The sequence below is a fragment of the Schistocerca gregaria genome, chromosome 5, assembly GCF_023897955.1.
Source record: "Schistocerca gregaria isolate iqSchGreg1 chromosome 5, iqSchGreg1.2, whole genome shotgun sequence".
Lineage (NCBI taxonomy): Eukaryota > Metazoa > Arthropoda > Insecta > Orthoptera > Acrididae > Schistocerca > Schistocerca gregaria.
The window spans coordinates 383,753,729-383,769,679 of NC_064924.1; the positions used below are offsets into that span (position 1 = coordinate 383,753,729).

The window sequence follows — 15,951 nt, forward strand, 5'->3', positions numbered from 1 at the left end:
GTCATATGTGTGTCTACTTAGAAGACAGGAACTTGTATTTTCGTATCATTTTTATTATTCTTCATGTTCTTGATCCTTCTAAACCATACGATGTACAACAAAGGCCTCTTTCACGGTTTTATTTTAGCTTTTTATTGTGCCCATATTATTTACATTATCTCTGAGTGGGCCTCTTTTCCGCTCGTCATACCAAGTTGTTTCGGTCTTCTTGCGTTTTTCTGCTGGGCTAGCTCTCCAGTTGTGATTTCTGTGTCTGGCATATCAAGCTGTATTATCTCTGTTTCCTTCAGGTCTTCGTTTACGGCTCCAATCCATTTTATTGTTTCAGTTTTACTTAAATTGCGTTTTTTGTAGAATTCCACATTCTGTCTAGTTGATCTGATAGGTTACATTCTTTCAATATATCCATAAAATTTTAGCCCCCGTTTTTTCATATCGCAGTAAACGTTGGTACACTTCTCAGCTTCTTTATTTGTCTTAGTCTATGTGTCCCTTCTTCATTATAATTAGTGTCCGAGTGGTTCTAGGCGCTTCAGTCTGGAACCGCGCGACCGCTACGGTCGCAGGTTCGAATCCTGCCTCGAACATGGATGTCTCTGATGTCCTTAGGTTAGTTCGGTTTCAGTAGTTCTAAGTTCAAGGGGACTGATGGCCTCAGATGTTGAATCCCATAGCGCTCAGAGCCATTTTTATTATAATTTGGACCTAAAATCTTCATGACTGCTTTTAATTCTCCCTGTATAGCTTTTTCATGTTAAAATTCTGTTTAACAAGAGTATTTCAGCCCAATAGAGACACTCTGGTCTGATGATTGTGTTGTGGCTCAATTTTTTGTATTATGAGATGCATTTTTTGTTACAAATATTTTTTGCAAGTTTGAAGGCTGTTTCCATTTTGGAGCAACGAATTTTGTAACCAGTCTATTACAGGCCAGTCACCAGAATGTTTTCGTCTAAATATTTGAACTGAAAGATTCTCTCGATTTTCTCTTATTTATTTTATCAGAATTTTGTAGCAAGACCAGTATTTTTTTCAAGTGATATTTGCACACATATGCTTTCTGATGTTTCTTTAAGAATTTCTGCTTGTTCTTCTGTTGTTTAAATGTCTTGACACAATCGTCATATCGTCTGCAAAAGGTACGCAGTTACCCTAATATTTGTTTTCGCACTTAGATTGGTTCGTCAACTTCGAGTTCCGATTTTGGTCTTCGTCTCTCTCGGATTAGTTTTTCTACAACATAGTTGGAAAGCAATGGGAAGAGTTGCATATTGTTATATTGCACATTTAGTCTTCGGGGAGTAAGCGATTAATCAGACTAAGATGACCAAGCAAGTTTTTTTTTTTACTATGCGAACAACGAAACAGTTGTGATTTCTTAACATAAACTTCAGTGCCATGTTACTAAACGCCACAGGATGTGGAAACTGGAACTAACTGCAGATCCTCGAATTCATCTTCCATTCTTCACCTGAAAATAAGCTGTAATGCTTAGAGGAACATTTAGTTTTAGCAGACATAATTCTTGTCAACTAAGCCATGCGAGCACTCCTCGAAGCGCGAATGAAATCTTAAATCTGTCAGTACTGCTCTCTTAGTCTTCTAAACTTCACAGGAATCCTTCTGCATATCTTAATGCTCGAATAGTTTTGGTACAAAAGGTACTACGAAAACAGCTTAGCCATAACCGAAGAGTTGTTTTCAGAGTTTTCACTGCCTAGCAGTGTATGGTGTAGTGTAGCTTTCTGTCAGATCAAAACTGAATTGCAAACTAAATTTCGAAGGCAGATCTTTGCCTCTTACTCGAATCGCTGAATTCAGATATTTGGTTCACATCCAGCACAATGTAATTAATCCTTCTGAAAGGTGAACTTTTATTCATCTTCGCACTTGTCTCAGGGGTTAAATCCCTTCCATTTCTAATTTCTTTTTCGGCGATAGTTCGGAGAATTCTATCCTTCTTTCTTAGGTCTACTTTGCTCTATAACTTCTCCATCTTTTCGACTAGACCTAACTTCTCAATTTATTAAAACCAATTAGACATTTTTATTTTCCCCACTTCAGATTCCTCTTTCCTTCTAATCAGAGAACCTTATGCACAGGCTGAAGAAGCAGGACTGGATTGATCTCAAAGAATAAATTAACGACAGTCAAACTCATTCCCTCGTTGTCGAGTTCTGAAAGGCCACGCGACTTTGATAAGAATGACTGTTGATTCGTTTGTATTTCACTACCTGGTAGACAACAGCTGAAGAGGTCCGCCTCGGTAGCTGCGAGGTCAGCACGGTGGCTTACTAAGCTAAGGGGCCCAGATCCGAATCCCGATCAAGTCGGAGATTTTCTCCGCTCGGGGACCTTACTGTCGTATCTTCAAAACTGGCATTACACTAGTGAGGTGGCTGAATGGGCACGGCCTGAAACCAATAACCTGAAAAAACAACAGCTGAAGACAAGTCACACGATCGAAACTGTGCTCTCAATTAACGGGATTAACAGAATATCGGTCTGCCTGTGCGTGGTTCTGGGCGGTGTAACACAGCTGTCTAGCGAAATACCAAGCTGGAACTTTCTTCCCTCCTCAGTAAACGCATCACACAAAGAATTAAAACACAAAAGTTAGCAGGAAAGGAATTTACGTACACCAGTCGCAGACAGCGTGTACAACTTACCATCTTAGATAAGAGTGACATGGATATACGAACAGTATTCGGCCACAGAAATAAATGTTAAATATAAAACACACTGTTAGATCACTTGACTAATATTAAGAAAGACGAAGCTGATTGAAATCCGAGAATGGAAAAATCAGATGACCTTAAGTTATACACAGGGATATACGAATAGTATTCGGCCACAGAAATAAATGTTAAATTTAAAATACACTGTTAGATCACTTGACTAATGTTAAGAAAGAAGAAAGTCATGGAAATCTGAGAATGGAAAAATCAGATCACCTTAAGCTATACTTTGTACTCTTTCAGTAGACGGCGAAGTGGCGTGGCGGTAGATTGAAGAGTGTCACGAACGAATCAATTATTTTAGGGTTTCATACCTTAGTCGGTAAAAACAGAAACCTTATAGGATAATTCTTTTCTTCTTCTGTTGTCTGTCTTTGTCCGCGTGTTAAAAACAATTTTTATCAGGAACAGGAAGACGTATTGATTTGAAATTCATGTCAAAAAATAATGTTTTAGTCCTTTAAAGAAGTAAAAAATTGAAACTTCGAAGTCAACGCAGTCAAAAAATACGATCATTTATGTTACATATTTTCATTCACACACCAAAATCTCTAGGTTACTTCTTGTTGACTGAGAATAAGGCAAGAATGAAATCCAGAAATTGAATTTGTAATTGTATCATACGAAACAAATTTTTGTCGTTTGTTATTTTACTGACCCACTGTCCGTCCGTCTGTTAAGACCACTTTTTCTTGGGGCGGTGAAACGTGTCAAGCTGAAATTTATGTCACAAAATAATGTTTATAGTTTGCTTTGGAATGGGTAAACATATCAAGCTAGATCTCCTGCCAGAAACTATTATTAATAGTTTTTGGCGGTGAAAAAAAGATACGACTAGATACGACCGTTTATGTCACATATTTTGAGACTCTCCAACTCACTTATCAAAACCTGTAGCGTACTTTTTGTTGACCTAGATTTACAAAATTTGGCAAGAAGGAAGGTTTCACAGTACAAGTAAACGAGAAAAATTGGAAAATTGTGAATGTCTAAATATACCACACGAAAAATATTTCTTTTGTCATTTGTAATTCGACTTCAACCTTGAAATTAACATATTCTCGAAAGCCTTCTAATCCTCAGGATCGATATCCTGCCAGTAGCAGTGTCGGTAACAGACAAAAATCGTAAAGATTCTCGATCACTGGAATGGATGAACTGTCTATATACATAATTACGTTTGTGCGGAACCCTCAGAATGTGCGTCTTGCTCGCACGTGACCATTTCGTTACGTCGTTTGAAAATTTCCGTGAATATCGTTGGAAGTAAGAAACTTACTACCTTTGGTGTTCTCTTGCGTCACGTTTCATTACACTGTGTTTCTCGTTGAATTAGTGAATGAAGACAGGCAGGCAAGCAGGACAGAGGTTAACTTCCGGTGAACGTCGTGGGCAGAGGAGACACAGTATCTGCACAAAGACTAGAAAGGAAATCTACTGCTCCTATCCAAAAGAATCAACACCTTTCTTGTCAACTGCTTAAAGTTTACTCCTAATTTATGAAGAACAATGCTCCAAATCCGGAATAATCTTGCTAATGACATGCCCGCATCTAACGACATGCCCGCATCTCGTGGTCGTGCGGTAGGGTTCTCGCTTCCCACGCCCGGGTTCCCGGGTTCGATTCCCGGCTGGGTCAGGGATTTTCTCTGCCTCGTGATGGCTGGGTGTTGTGTGATGTCCTTAGGTTAGTTAGGTTTAAGTAGTTCTAAGTTCTAGGGGACTGGTGACCGTAGATGTTAAGTCCCATAGTGCTCAGAGCCATTTGAACCATTTTTTTGCTAATGACCTTTGTTATCAACATGATATCCGAATTCGATCGTGGACTGAAAGAAACGTTACCGTGAGTTATCTGACATACGGCCCTGTGATTGATTTTAAGAGTCCAGGAAGTTGTTACTAAGATGTAACTTTAGCAAAGACACATTCGTTGAGGGTCTTTACTCACATCCATTGTAAGTTAACTAACAAAAATACAAAGTTTTTGAATTGGGGCTGGCTTATACTACGAAACAGAAACCGTACGTGTCGGCTATCGCTCTGAGTTCAGTAGGTGGTAATCCTTTCGTTGTCCCATAGTCTTCTTAGTAAATGCGTGACACTAACTGTTCGTTGATGTGAAACATGTGCGAGGTCTTACTGGCGGCGGAGTTCGAGGGAGTCTCCAGGAAGTATCGTGCTATTCATGAGAATTTGTCTTTGCGTCCTCGGACTCTTTCGGGATGGCTGGTCTGGATAACACCGCCTCAAATTTTCAAGTTGCAGCATTTCGAATAAATTTTTATTTAGAATGCTGGTACTTGAAAACCAACAACATTTTATTCAGTTATTCACCTTACTTAGCACAATTACAGAGGCCTTCAACAAACTTAATCACTATAATTGTTAGTATTCCATTCGTAGTCATAGATTGTAATCTGATCGGAGTGGACAAGAATGGGACGGACCCCTCCTGGTAATCTCCATGAGTGGCGTACGGAATCGACGGAAATCAGGATGCCCATTCTAAGATTTGAGCCTCACTACAGTGCTTCAAACCATTGCGCCTTTCCGCTCGGCAACATTTTTCAGAGGTGTAAGTCTTTGTTGTAAAAGCTCTATCTCAACATGCGTCGCGTTTTTTCTTCTTACCAGTGGCAATTCCCTAATCAGACGAATTCCAAAGTTTATTGTCGTACATAGACACGTTCATGCAGCCAACGATAAGAGACAAAGAGACAATTTCTGTCCATATAATGTCAGTACATTATGAGGATAGGCCAACCATGTTTGCCTTTGCTTCTTATATAGCCAAAACATCAGATAAGGTACTATCATCTCGAGGGCTTCCATTACCGTAATCTTATCTGAGTAGCGAGCGAGGTGGCGCAGTGGTTAGAACACTAGTCTCGTATTCCGGCCAATCAGATTTATGTTTCACGTGATTTCCTTAAATCGCGCGAGCAAATGCTGAGATGGTTCCTATGTAAAGGACACAACCAATTTCCTGCCTCATTCTACAAACAATCCGAGCTTGTACTTCGTATCTAATGACCGCGATGACTACGGAACGTAAAACTTTCCCCTTTTTTACTTGGTTAGAACAATTTATGCTTTCAAGGTTCATGTACATATTACTCGAAAATTGCTCAGTGGTGTTACAGAAAATAAAGTAAACCAAATAAACACCATTTTCATGTATTTAAGTAGAGAGAAATGATAAATGGAACAAAAACCACAGCTCACAGGAAGATATACCCAAGTCTGCCCCATTGTGTAATATGTCAGCCCATCCAGTGAAAATTTACCGTATTCAAGTAATATAGTGGATTTAGACCTCGAAAAACAGCTCAGCTATAAATTTTAAAACCATTCTCGCACGTTTTGGAGATTTTCCTTCGCAAGGTGAGGCTGAATCGGAACAACACAATGGAAAAAGTTTAGATCGCACTTTATTTGATAAATCAATTGCAAATAGTACATTTCGACTTGCAAATAAAACGGAATTAACATAAACTATTTTAGATACTCTTAAACAGAGGAACTACACTTCATCACAAATTATTAGAAAACACAGAATCAACATGTACCAAACAGAATAAAATGATCAGAAAGCTTATACTGAATGGTACCCTTTATAAGTGCCAACTCGCGATTTCATCACACTCAGGAGTGCAGACTAAGCAAGCTCGCCACCAGGTAGAGTTCATGCCAAATGGGATGCGCACTCTACTTTCAGAAAATGGCAACATTTTTAAAATGAACTTACTTGTATAGCTTTTCCTAAACTTATGTCCCTAGAATTAAAAATCCTTATTTCAGTTAAGAACTTCATACAAGTTTTGTCTGCTGGCTTCTGTCTCGAAACCTTTGATCGACGTTTCTTTGACGATTTTCCCGACTTTTCGCCAGCACAAGTTGGTGACAATCTTAAAGGTTCACCCTCCATTGCTGGTGACGAACTGGAGTTGGGCCCGCGGCCAGAGATTAAATTATGTACCTGTCGCGCCAACTTCTGATGCTTTCTGTAAGTGCCGATTACCAAAATGATGAGAAGCTAAGCCGCAGCGGGTTTCGAATACCAACACACGCGGTCAAACAACTGCCCAAGCTGTCAAATAACAACCCGAGCCAGAAAAAGGAATGATTAATACGCTAGAAACGAGCACAGGACGAATATGTAAGACGTAGCATCTCGGACGCAAGATTTAAAACCTGGAATGCGTTCTGAGGAACAATGGGTACTCCAGCTGTTGAGTAAGAAGCGCAACGAAACCTAACACTCGGTCAAGTGACACGTCGGGAACAGTAGTGTCAAGATCGGTAAAGGACAAAAGTCGGGAATATACCGATGGAATGACTGGACGATCCATCAGTTCCAGTATCACCGAATACAAACAGCGGGTTGGGACAGGTGGAGAAATCAGCCGTAGGGGAGAATACGCTGCGTGTGACAGACCACATAACTAAAATTCGCCGACGCCCATGTTCTCACTGTCGAGAAGAGCTACCAGGTCCTAGTTCAAAAATTGACGGACATGGCAATAGTTTCAACAAGAAGAAGAAAGCCTCACGGTAAACGGATCGTGGATTCCCGTGCTGCTGGACCTTTGTTAAGAAGCAAGGTCAGCACCATAGCGGTACTGGCAGGGGAAAGTCGTTAAGAAGTGGGCGTGGCGGATAAATCCATACATATTATAAAAATGGATGTACGTATTTATGTATGTATATATGTGTGTATGTTCCACATTTCCTCTTCATCCAGTAGACCTATGTAAACCAAGTTTGCTACACATATCATTTACTAGCTGGAAAGAATCGCTTTGGGGATACGAACCATCTTCCTAACAAGGGGATGGTGGTGGCACTGAAAATTTAGTGTAGCTCAGGATGCTCGAAAACCCATACTTTATTCATCGAGTAATTGAAATGAGAGCACTTAGTGACTTGTAACGAACATTACTTATAATCTTTACAAAACCTTTTCTCTCTGATAGCCCCCACAAAATAAAAAAAAGGAAAAAAGTTTATAGCTTATGAAAATTTCGATGTCCGTGCAGGAAAACTCCCGCATGAAACTGACGTTATATTTCATTACCTGTTTACTATTAACTGTGAGATCAGCTTACAGGATTGACGGTGGACATCGAAAAAGTTTAAAGAATATCAGCTCGTTTTGTATCATCGCAAAATAGGGTAGAGATTGGCACGGACATGATACACGAAATTGGGTGGCAATGACTAAAACAAAGGCTTATTCCGCTGAGGTAGAATCTTCTCATGAAATTTCCATCACTAACTGCTATAGCAAGAACAAACACGATTTTGGGACATAGTGATTTAAAGAGCAACACGAAAGGTACAATGAAGTACAGGTTGTGAGTAGACGACGTTGATCTGGACAACAGTGATGCAGTGTATGGAATAGGCCGAGCACACGTCTGCGCTCGCTCAAATAATACTGTTTCTTTGGCGGCTCACCAGAGCGCGCCAGGGGGCCGACTCAGGTGGCTCTACAGGCGGGCATGTGAACTGTTCGGACGCGCGATCTCTGAAATCGCTCGCGTCATGGGTGAGGGTCATCACCAACTTTCTTCTCAGAGTGTGAAAATATTTTGTTGCGCCCACTTACTCACAGCTCAGCAGACGAACTACGTTTCTACACCTGTTAACCCGTAATTGGGTGTTTACATACAAACGAGAATTGCATCTTCTACATGAATCCGCTATTATGGAGTCTTACTGATAACTAGTGATACAACGAAACATACAAATTTGTAGTATGTTGTAATTTACTACCAGTGCTCGACTCAAATTGAATAATGGCCTGTTTATAGCATTAGTCTCTTGTGCTTAACAGTCCTCATTTCATATAATGTGTAGTGCCTCATGTAAGTGATAATCATTTTGGCATGATTTTAGTTTTATTGTACCTAGTACAGCTGTAAAAAATTGGTGGTGAGCTTACGGCGTCCGGTCGTTGTAGTAGTAGTAACCCGCAAGACTCCATAGAAGCGTATTTCAGTAGAAGACGCAATTTTTATTTGTACATAAATATCCAATTACGAGTTAACAAGAGTGGAATCGCAGTTCGTCTGCTGAGCTGACCTAATGAGTGAGCTCAAGCCCACCCTCCTGACGTACACGCCGTGGCCTGTCTTTCTCGTGGTCCTCGGTTCAGGAGATACAACGTCATAAACACTGAGATGCGTGAAAATCTGCCGCATATGAATGTCGTTTACATTTGTTACTTCTTTGCTGCTAAGTCTATTCGCAACACATTTCGCAGATAGTACCCACATTCGCCACTGAACGTACCTAGAATAGTGTATCATTCTATGACATACAGTTCAGGAGAAATCATGTCATAAACCCTGAGATGCGTGAAAACCTGCAGCAAACCCTGAGATGCGTGAAAACCTGCAGCATCACGTACGACGTCTTAATTTATTACTTCTTTACTACTAACACTATTCAGAATACATTTCGCAGATAGTAATCACGAATACTTACAAAATTGCACAATTGTACGACACGGTCGGCCGGAGTGGCCGTGCGGTTCTAGGCGCTACAGTCTGGATCCAAGCGACGCTACGATCGCAGGTTCGAACCCTGCCTCGGGCATGGATGTGTGTGATGTCCTTAGGTTAGTTAGGTTTAATTAGCTCTAAGGTCTAGGTGACTGATGACCTCAGAAGTTAAGTCGCATAGTGCTCAGAGCCATTTTTTTTTCTTTGTACGACACGTGGTTTAGGAGATACGACGTCATAAACATTAAGCTACCTGAAAATGAAACTGCAGAACGAAATTTGCTAGATATACAGGTGATATATGTATACAAATAACATGTGAAATGTGTTAAATATACGTGAAATACGCCTGACACGTGATAACGTGTAGAGAGAAGCTGGACGATGACACAGATAGAGGAGGAGGAAGAAGAGATCAGTGTTTAACGTCCCGTCGACAACGGGGTCATTAGAGACGGAGCACAAGCTCGGATTAGGGAAGGACAGGAAGGGAAATCGGCCGTGCTCTTTCAGAGGAACCAGGCCGGTATTTGTCTGAAGCGATGTAGATGTGCGTAGATGATATTTCATCAAGAAAGTACTCTCATACAGTAGCGAGCAGGGTACCGCATTGGTTAGCACACTGGACGGTTGAAACAGGCGTCCGGCTATCCTAACTGAGGTTTTCCGAGCTTTCCCTAACCATTTAAGGCAAATACCGGAATGATTCCTTCGAAAGAGCTCGGCCGCTTTCCTTCTTCACCCTTCCCTAATCAGAGCTTGTGTTCCGTCTGTAATGAGTTCATTGTCGACGGGACGTTAAACACTAATCACCTCCTCCTCCTCCTTTTATACAGCAGATGTACAACTGGCTTTGCCGAAACTGTCCTTTAATGAGACGCTGCTGTCATTCACATGACATTCAACTGTTTCATTCATTCCAATATGACACGTTTCAGCCAGTTAAATTGTGCTGCATCACTAGTTTACACTCTCGTGTATATGGAGTGGTATTTCGGGATACTTATGGCTACCAGAAAAAATGGTTCAAACGGCTCTGAGCACTATGGGACTTAACATCTGAGGTCATCAGTCCCCTAGAACTTAGAACTACTTAAACCTAACTAACCTAAGGACGTCACACACATCCATGCCCGAGGCAGGATTCGAATCTGCGACTTCAACAGTCACGCGGTTCCAGACTGAAGCGCCTAGAACCGCTCGGCTACAACGGTCGGCGTCTACCAGAATTCTATTCAGAGATAACCACGGCTGCTGGTTGTTTAGAGGAATACTGGACGCAGATTTCAAAATTTATTTATTTATTTATTGAGTGCGCAGATTTCCCCGGGTGCAGTTTTCACGCATCCTCCTGGAAACTTCCCATTAGCTGCTAGTCAGGAGATGGCGTGTCATACCTCCTCAAGTCGTAGCTTGTCCACCTAGCCACAGGAAACATCCACTCCCGGAGAACTACTACGATAGGGCAAACATATCTCACTAATGTGCAGTGGCATAGAATTCTAGCGGTATGGAACAGAGCTCAGAATCATAATTAGGCCGCGGCCACAGCGTGCCAGCTGTGGTCAGCGCCCCTGCCTACACAGCAACCTCACTAAAAGCTGTCGATTGTGTTCCGTCCACTTCCGCGAGCCATCAGCCGAGTCTGAGCAGTGAGCAACTCCAGAATGACAGTAGCTAGACCTCGATCAGATGTTTCCAATCGAAACAGAAACACGATACCTTCCTCAGCGACAGTCGTGGACAGCGGCATTTAAACCATAAGGTTCATCATGTCATCATCAGTACAACTGGGCTACACCATGATATACAGCCTATGCCAGTCGTTACCATAATTATTGCACATTCTCAACAGCCATCTCCAAGCCCCGAACCAATGACTGCGTGTGACTGCTTGAGCCTGGGCAGACAGTATTCTGCTGGTGTCTCCTGGTTTGAGCCATGCAGTGAGTTCCAACCAGCTCTACGAAGTGGAGGACCTCCGCAATCCGCCACTGCTCTCCTGCCTGTAGTTCCATATTCATCACGCAGGTTGCCCTATTGGGTATGCCCGTCTGGCCCTGGTAACCAGCTGTCTCGTTACTGCCCCGTTTTGCTGTCACACGCTACTGGCGCGTCTGTGCAAGCTTGCTCCCGTCGAAGGGACATCATCCACTGCCTACTGTCTGCTCGGTGCAGACACACTACTCTGCGTTCATGTATGATTCTTAATAAAGTGCTCTGAAAACGGACTGCCTCCTACATTGTCCGCATTTGCGCCCATCTCTGGCAGGGAGCCACTTATCGACACCTAGTCGCTGATGTCTGTTTTGACCAGTGCCAAATCACAGTCACAATTAGTTTTATTCTCTTTAAGGTATAGAGTCCAGTCACAATATTGTGATTCCCCCCCGGATGTTCGATGTCAACGCGCAATAACCATGCACAGACGGCAGATGGTAGCACTAGCAGTGGAAGGTATTATAGAGAGTGTCTGGGGGACGCGGAAAACGGTGCAGTAGTTGTCTTACTCTGGAGACGGAGTGATTTAGGAAACATTTCCGAAACGGATACATTTGTAAACTATTCACATGCCGTCGTGGTTAAATTATACCATGTATAGCAAACTGGAGTTATCTAAAACCGGCGCCGAGTCAACTGTGTGCACCACTGGCCATAGGATACAGGGGCAAATAGAAGCTGCGAAGTGTACGTGTAAATGTTGAAAAACTGACTGTCCAGATGAACCAAGGGGCTACCAACAGTGTCTCTTCAACGGCAGGTCAGCGAATGTTGCTGTGTATGGGCCTCAGCAGGAGGCACCTAGTTCATGCATCTATGCCGACTGCTGTTCATCGGCGACGGAGGCTGGAATTTGCACGCCAGTACAGCAACTGGACGTCTGCTAAGTGCCGACGTTTTATGCTCTACCGGACAGATGACCGTTGGGTGATGGCGTGATACGACTGAGACCAAAGACCCTGCAACAATCGTCGGAAGGGTTCAGGTCGGAGAAGAGAGGACTATGATCTGGGGAATGTTTTCGTGGCATGTCCAGGGTGATCTTGGCATTCTGGAAAACACATAGGATCAACACAAATATGCATCTATCTTTGGGGACCATGTACACTCTTAAATGCAGCTCGTGTTTTCTAGTACAATGGCATCTACTAGCAGGACAACGCAGCATGTCACACAGTTCGCAATATACATGCGTGGTGTGAAGAGCACAGGATGGGTTTACTGTACTCCCCTGTCCAAAAAACTCCCCATATTGAAACTCAGTCGAGAATCTGTGGGACCACCTTGATCAGGTATGCGCCATGGATCATTAGCCATGAAACTGGCGCAGCTGGTCACAGCACTGGAGTCAGCATGGCTCCACATCCCTCTCGGTACCTTCAACGACCTGACTCGTCTTCTGCACGTCTCGCAGTGGTCCATGCTGCTAAAGGTCGTTTTTCAGGCTTTTGGCTAGCAGTGACATGTATTTGAGTGGACAGAGTGTATCAGCAATATTCAGAGTGGCAACGTAGCCTACCACACATGATAGTTGACCATTTCATAGCCGGCCGCTGTGGCCGAGCGGTTCTAGGTGCTTCAGTCCGGAACCGCACTGCTGCTACAGTCGCAGGTTCGAATCCTGCCTCGGGCACGGATGTGTGTGGTGTCCTTAGGTTAAATTAGGTTTAAGTAGTTCTAAGCCTAGGGGACTGATGACCGCAGAGGTTAAGTCCCATAGTGCTTACACCCATTTGAACCATTTTGAACAACTCCATATCGAACCTATAAAGACATAAACACATAAGGAGGACAAATTGAACATTACAAAATTCATATTAAGGTGATTGTTCATGCGGTAATCCACTGGGGTGAACTAGAACTTTCAGAGTGTACATAGACTGTGACGCATAGAGCACATTTTTTGTGGATAAGGCTCTTGCGGGTGCAGATAGATCTGAGCAGCTGTTTTCGAGGAAAACTGGACGAAACTTTAACAGATTTTTTTGGGGTCAATTTTCCTGGGCGCAGCTTTCTTTCAGCCTCCTGGAAAATTCCTGCTAGCTACCATGCCTCACTAAGCCCTAGCCTCTCCACATGGATGGAGGAAACGTCCATTCCTAGAGAACGACTTTGGTAGGGCGAACTAACATTATGGACGGAAATGGAAAGTGTGCAACTATGGACACCGTGACCAAATGCTACCAGACTGATCCTCCAGTATTTCCACACTTCTTGAACGTATTGATTAAAACGCGAACGCCGGCCGCGGTGGTTTCGCGGTTCTAGGCGCGCAGTCCGGAACCGTGCGACTGCTACGGTCGCAGGTTCGAATCCTGCCTCGGGCATGGATGTGCGTGATGTCCTTAGGTTAGTTAGGTTTAAGTAGTTCTAAGTTCTAGGGGACTGATGACCACAGCAGTTGAGTCCCATAGTGCTCAGAGCCATTTGAACCATTTTTTTTTTTTTTTTTTTTATACGCGAACAAACTGGTGTGGGACGGAATATTTCGTTGTCAACTGGTGTTTCTTTGTTTACTACTGTCAGAAAGTTCCTGAGCAAAACACAAATTTTCATGGCCAAGAAACGAATGGATCTGATTACAGATTTCTGTACACTTAAATGTGTATGAGAGTCAGGAAAAAATACTTATATTAGTGAAACCACATTTATATTTAAGTTAAATATTTCGCATAAAGACACACTTTCCTATAAATATTCGCCGGCCGGGGTGGCCGTGCGGTTCTAGGCGCTACAGTCTGGAACCGCGTGACCGCTACGGTCGCAGGTCCGAATCCTGCCTCGGGCATGGATGTATGTAATGTCCTTAGGTTAGTTAGGTTTAAGTAGTTCTAAGTTCAAGGGGTCTGATGACCTTAGAAGTTAAGTCCCACAGTGCTCAGAGCCATTTGAACCATTTTATAAATATTCAGTAGTAATTAATTTACACATTTCGTCCCATGCTTAGATCTGCGCCACAAGAATGGCGCATTATCAGAAGAGTATACTTGCCCTGGCTTGCCTGCCGACATAGTTCTGCTGCGGTACAGATAAGAAGTGCATCACAGTGTGGGAGTGAAACGGCTTCGGATCTAGAAATGCACTCCGAAGTTGAAGTACGTGGGACAGTACGATTCTTGTGGACAAAAGTCTAACTCGTACACATATTCACCTTGAAATTTTGGAGATATATCGAGCAAATGCCATGTTGAGTCCAGCCGTAGTGAAAATGTGCCAACAATATGATCAAGGCCGCCCAGACGTGGGTGATCAGGAAGGAAGACCGTCGACATCGCCCACAGACCACCGTGTCCAGGGAGTTGAGGAATTGATTCGCAGCCACTGCAGATTTTCCGACGATGAGGACGTTTACACAGCTATTCCCCAATGGCTTGATGACCAAAGAGCGGACTTGTATCGTCGAAGAATTGAACAATTGCCAGATAGTTCCGGTTTTGTTTATTGAGACAATCGAGGAAGTAATTAGCAGCAATTGCAGATTTCCCGACGATCGTTTACAGAGCTAATCTCCAATGGTTTGGTAACCAAGAAGCGGATTTGTATTGTCAAGGAACTGAACAATTGCCAGAACGTTCTGAAAGTTGTTTAATAGGACTTGGTGATTGTGTCGAAACGTAGTGTCATTTGTCTGCCACTTTGAAGTGTAATGCAGTATTGAATATAAGTTACTTTGTCTGCCATAATAAAGTGTAAATTACTTTTTGAAATCCCTTTATACATCTGCCTGTATCTTCCATAAGCTGCTATCACAGTGAGTTGCAAAGGGTACTTGGTACGAATATTAGCACCAATGGAAATGTGCCAGGTCAGTGTTACATTACATTACATGTATCGTTTTCCATGGGTCCCTTGGAGAGGAGTTTCTGGGATATGGAAAGAGCTAATTTTTTATTATTTTTTTACTCATATACAAGGATACTGTACAATTCTAATGCTCATCGATGGAGTAGAAGGAGTTGGCCAACAGGAAGTTCATTAATTCACTCTGAAACCGATCTTCATCGCTTACAAGGCCTTTGATATGCTCTGGCAAGTTATTGAATATATGTGTACCCATGTATTTGACTCCTTTTTGTACTAATGTTGAGCTTTTATAGTCCTTATACAGATTGTTTTTTGGTTCTGGTATTATTATCATGTTTTGCACTATTTTGTGTAAAAAGAGACATGTTGGAGATGACAAAGGGCATCAATGAGTATATGTACTGAGAAGTAATAGTTAGAATACCAAGTTTGTTAAAGAGGTCTCTGCATCATGATTTAGGACTGACACCAGATGTAATTCAAATGACTCGTTTCTGAATTTTGAAAATGTTCTCTTTGTGAGAGGAGTTTCTCCAAAATATGTTTCCATAATTCATTAGTGAATGGAGCTAGGCCGAATATACTAACTTCTTCATTTTTAAATCACCTATTTCTGCTGTAATGCCTACTTCAAATGTAGCTGAACTAAGGCGTTTCATTAAGTCTATAGTGTGAGTTTTCTAATTTAGGTTGTGGTCAATTTGTAGCCCTATAATTTGACACCATCTACAGCTTTATTTCATTGTTTGAATTCATTATACTTATAGGGTAAGGTATACTTTGTGAGGTACTAAACAGTATGTACTGTGTCTTGTCAAAATTCAGTGACAATCCACTTGCTGTGAACCACCAATTAATACTTACAAATATTTCATTAGCTGATTGCTCAGTGAGATCAC

General features: G+C 42.3%; 1 protein-coding gene across 5 annotated transcripts in view; it reads left to right on the top strand.

Moving 5' to 3' along the window:
• LOC126273199 (cilia- and flagella-associated protein 161-like) overlaps window positions 1-15,951 on the top strand; it is a 376,598-nt gene that overhangs the window by 149,540 nt on the left and 211,107 nt on the right. The gene's annotated exons all lie outside the window — the stretch shown is intronic.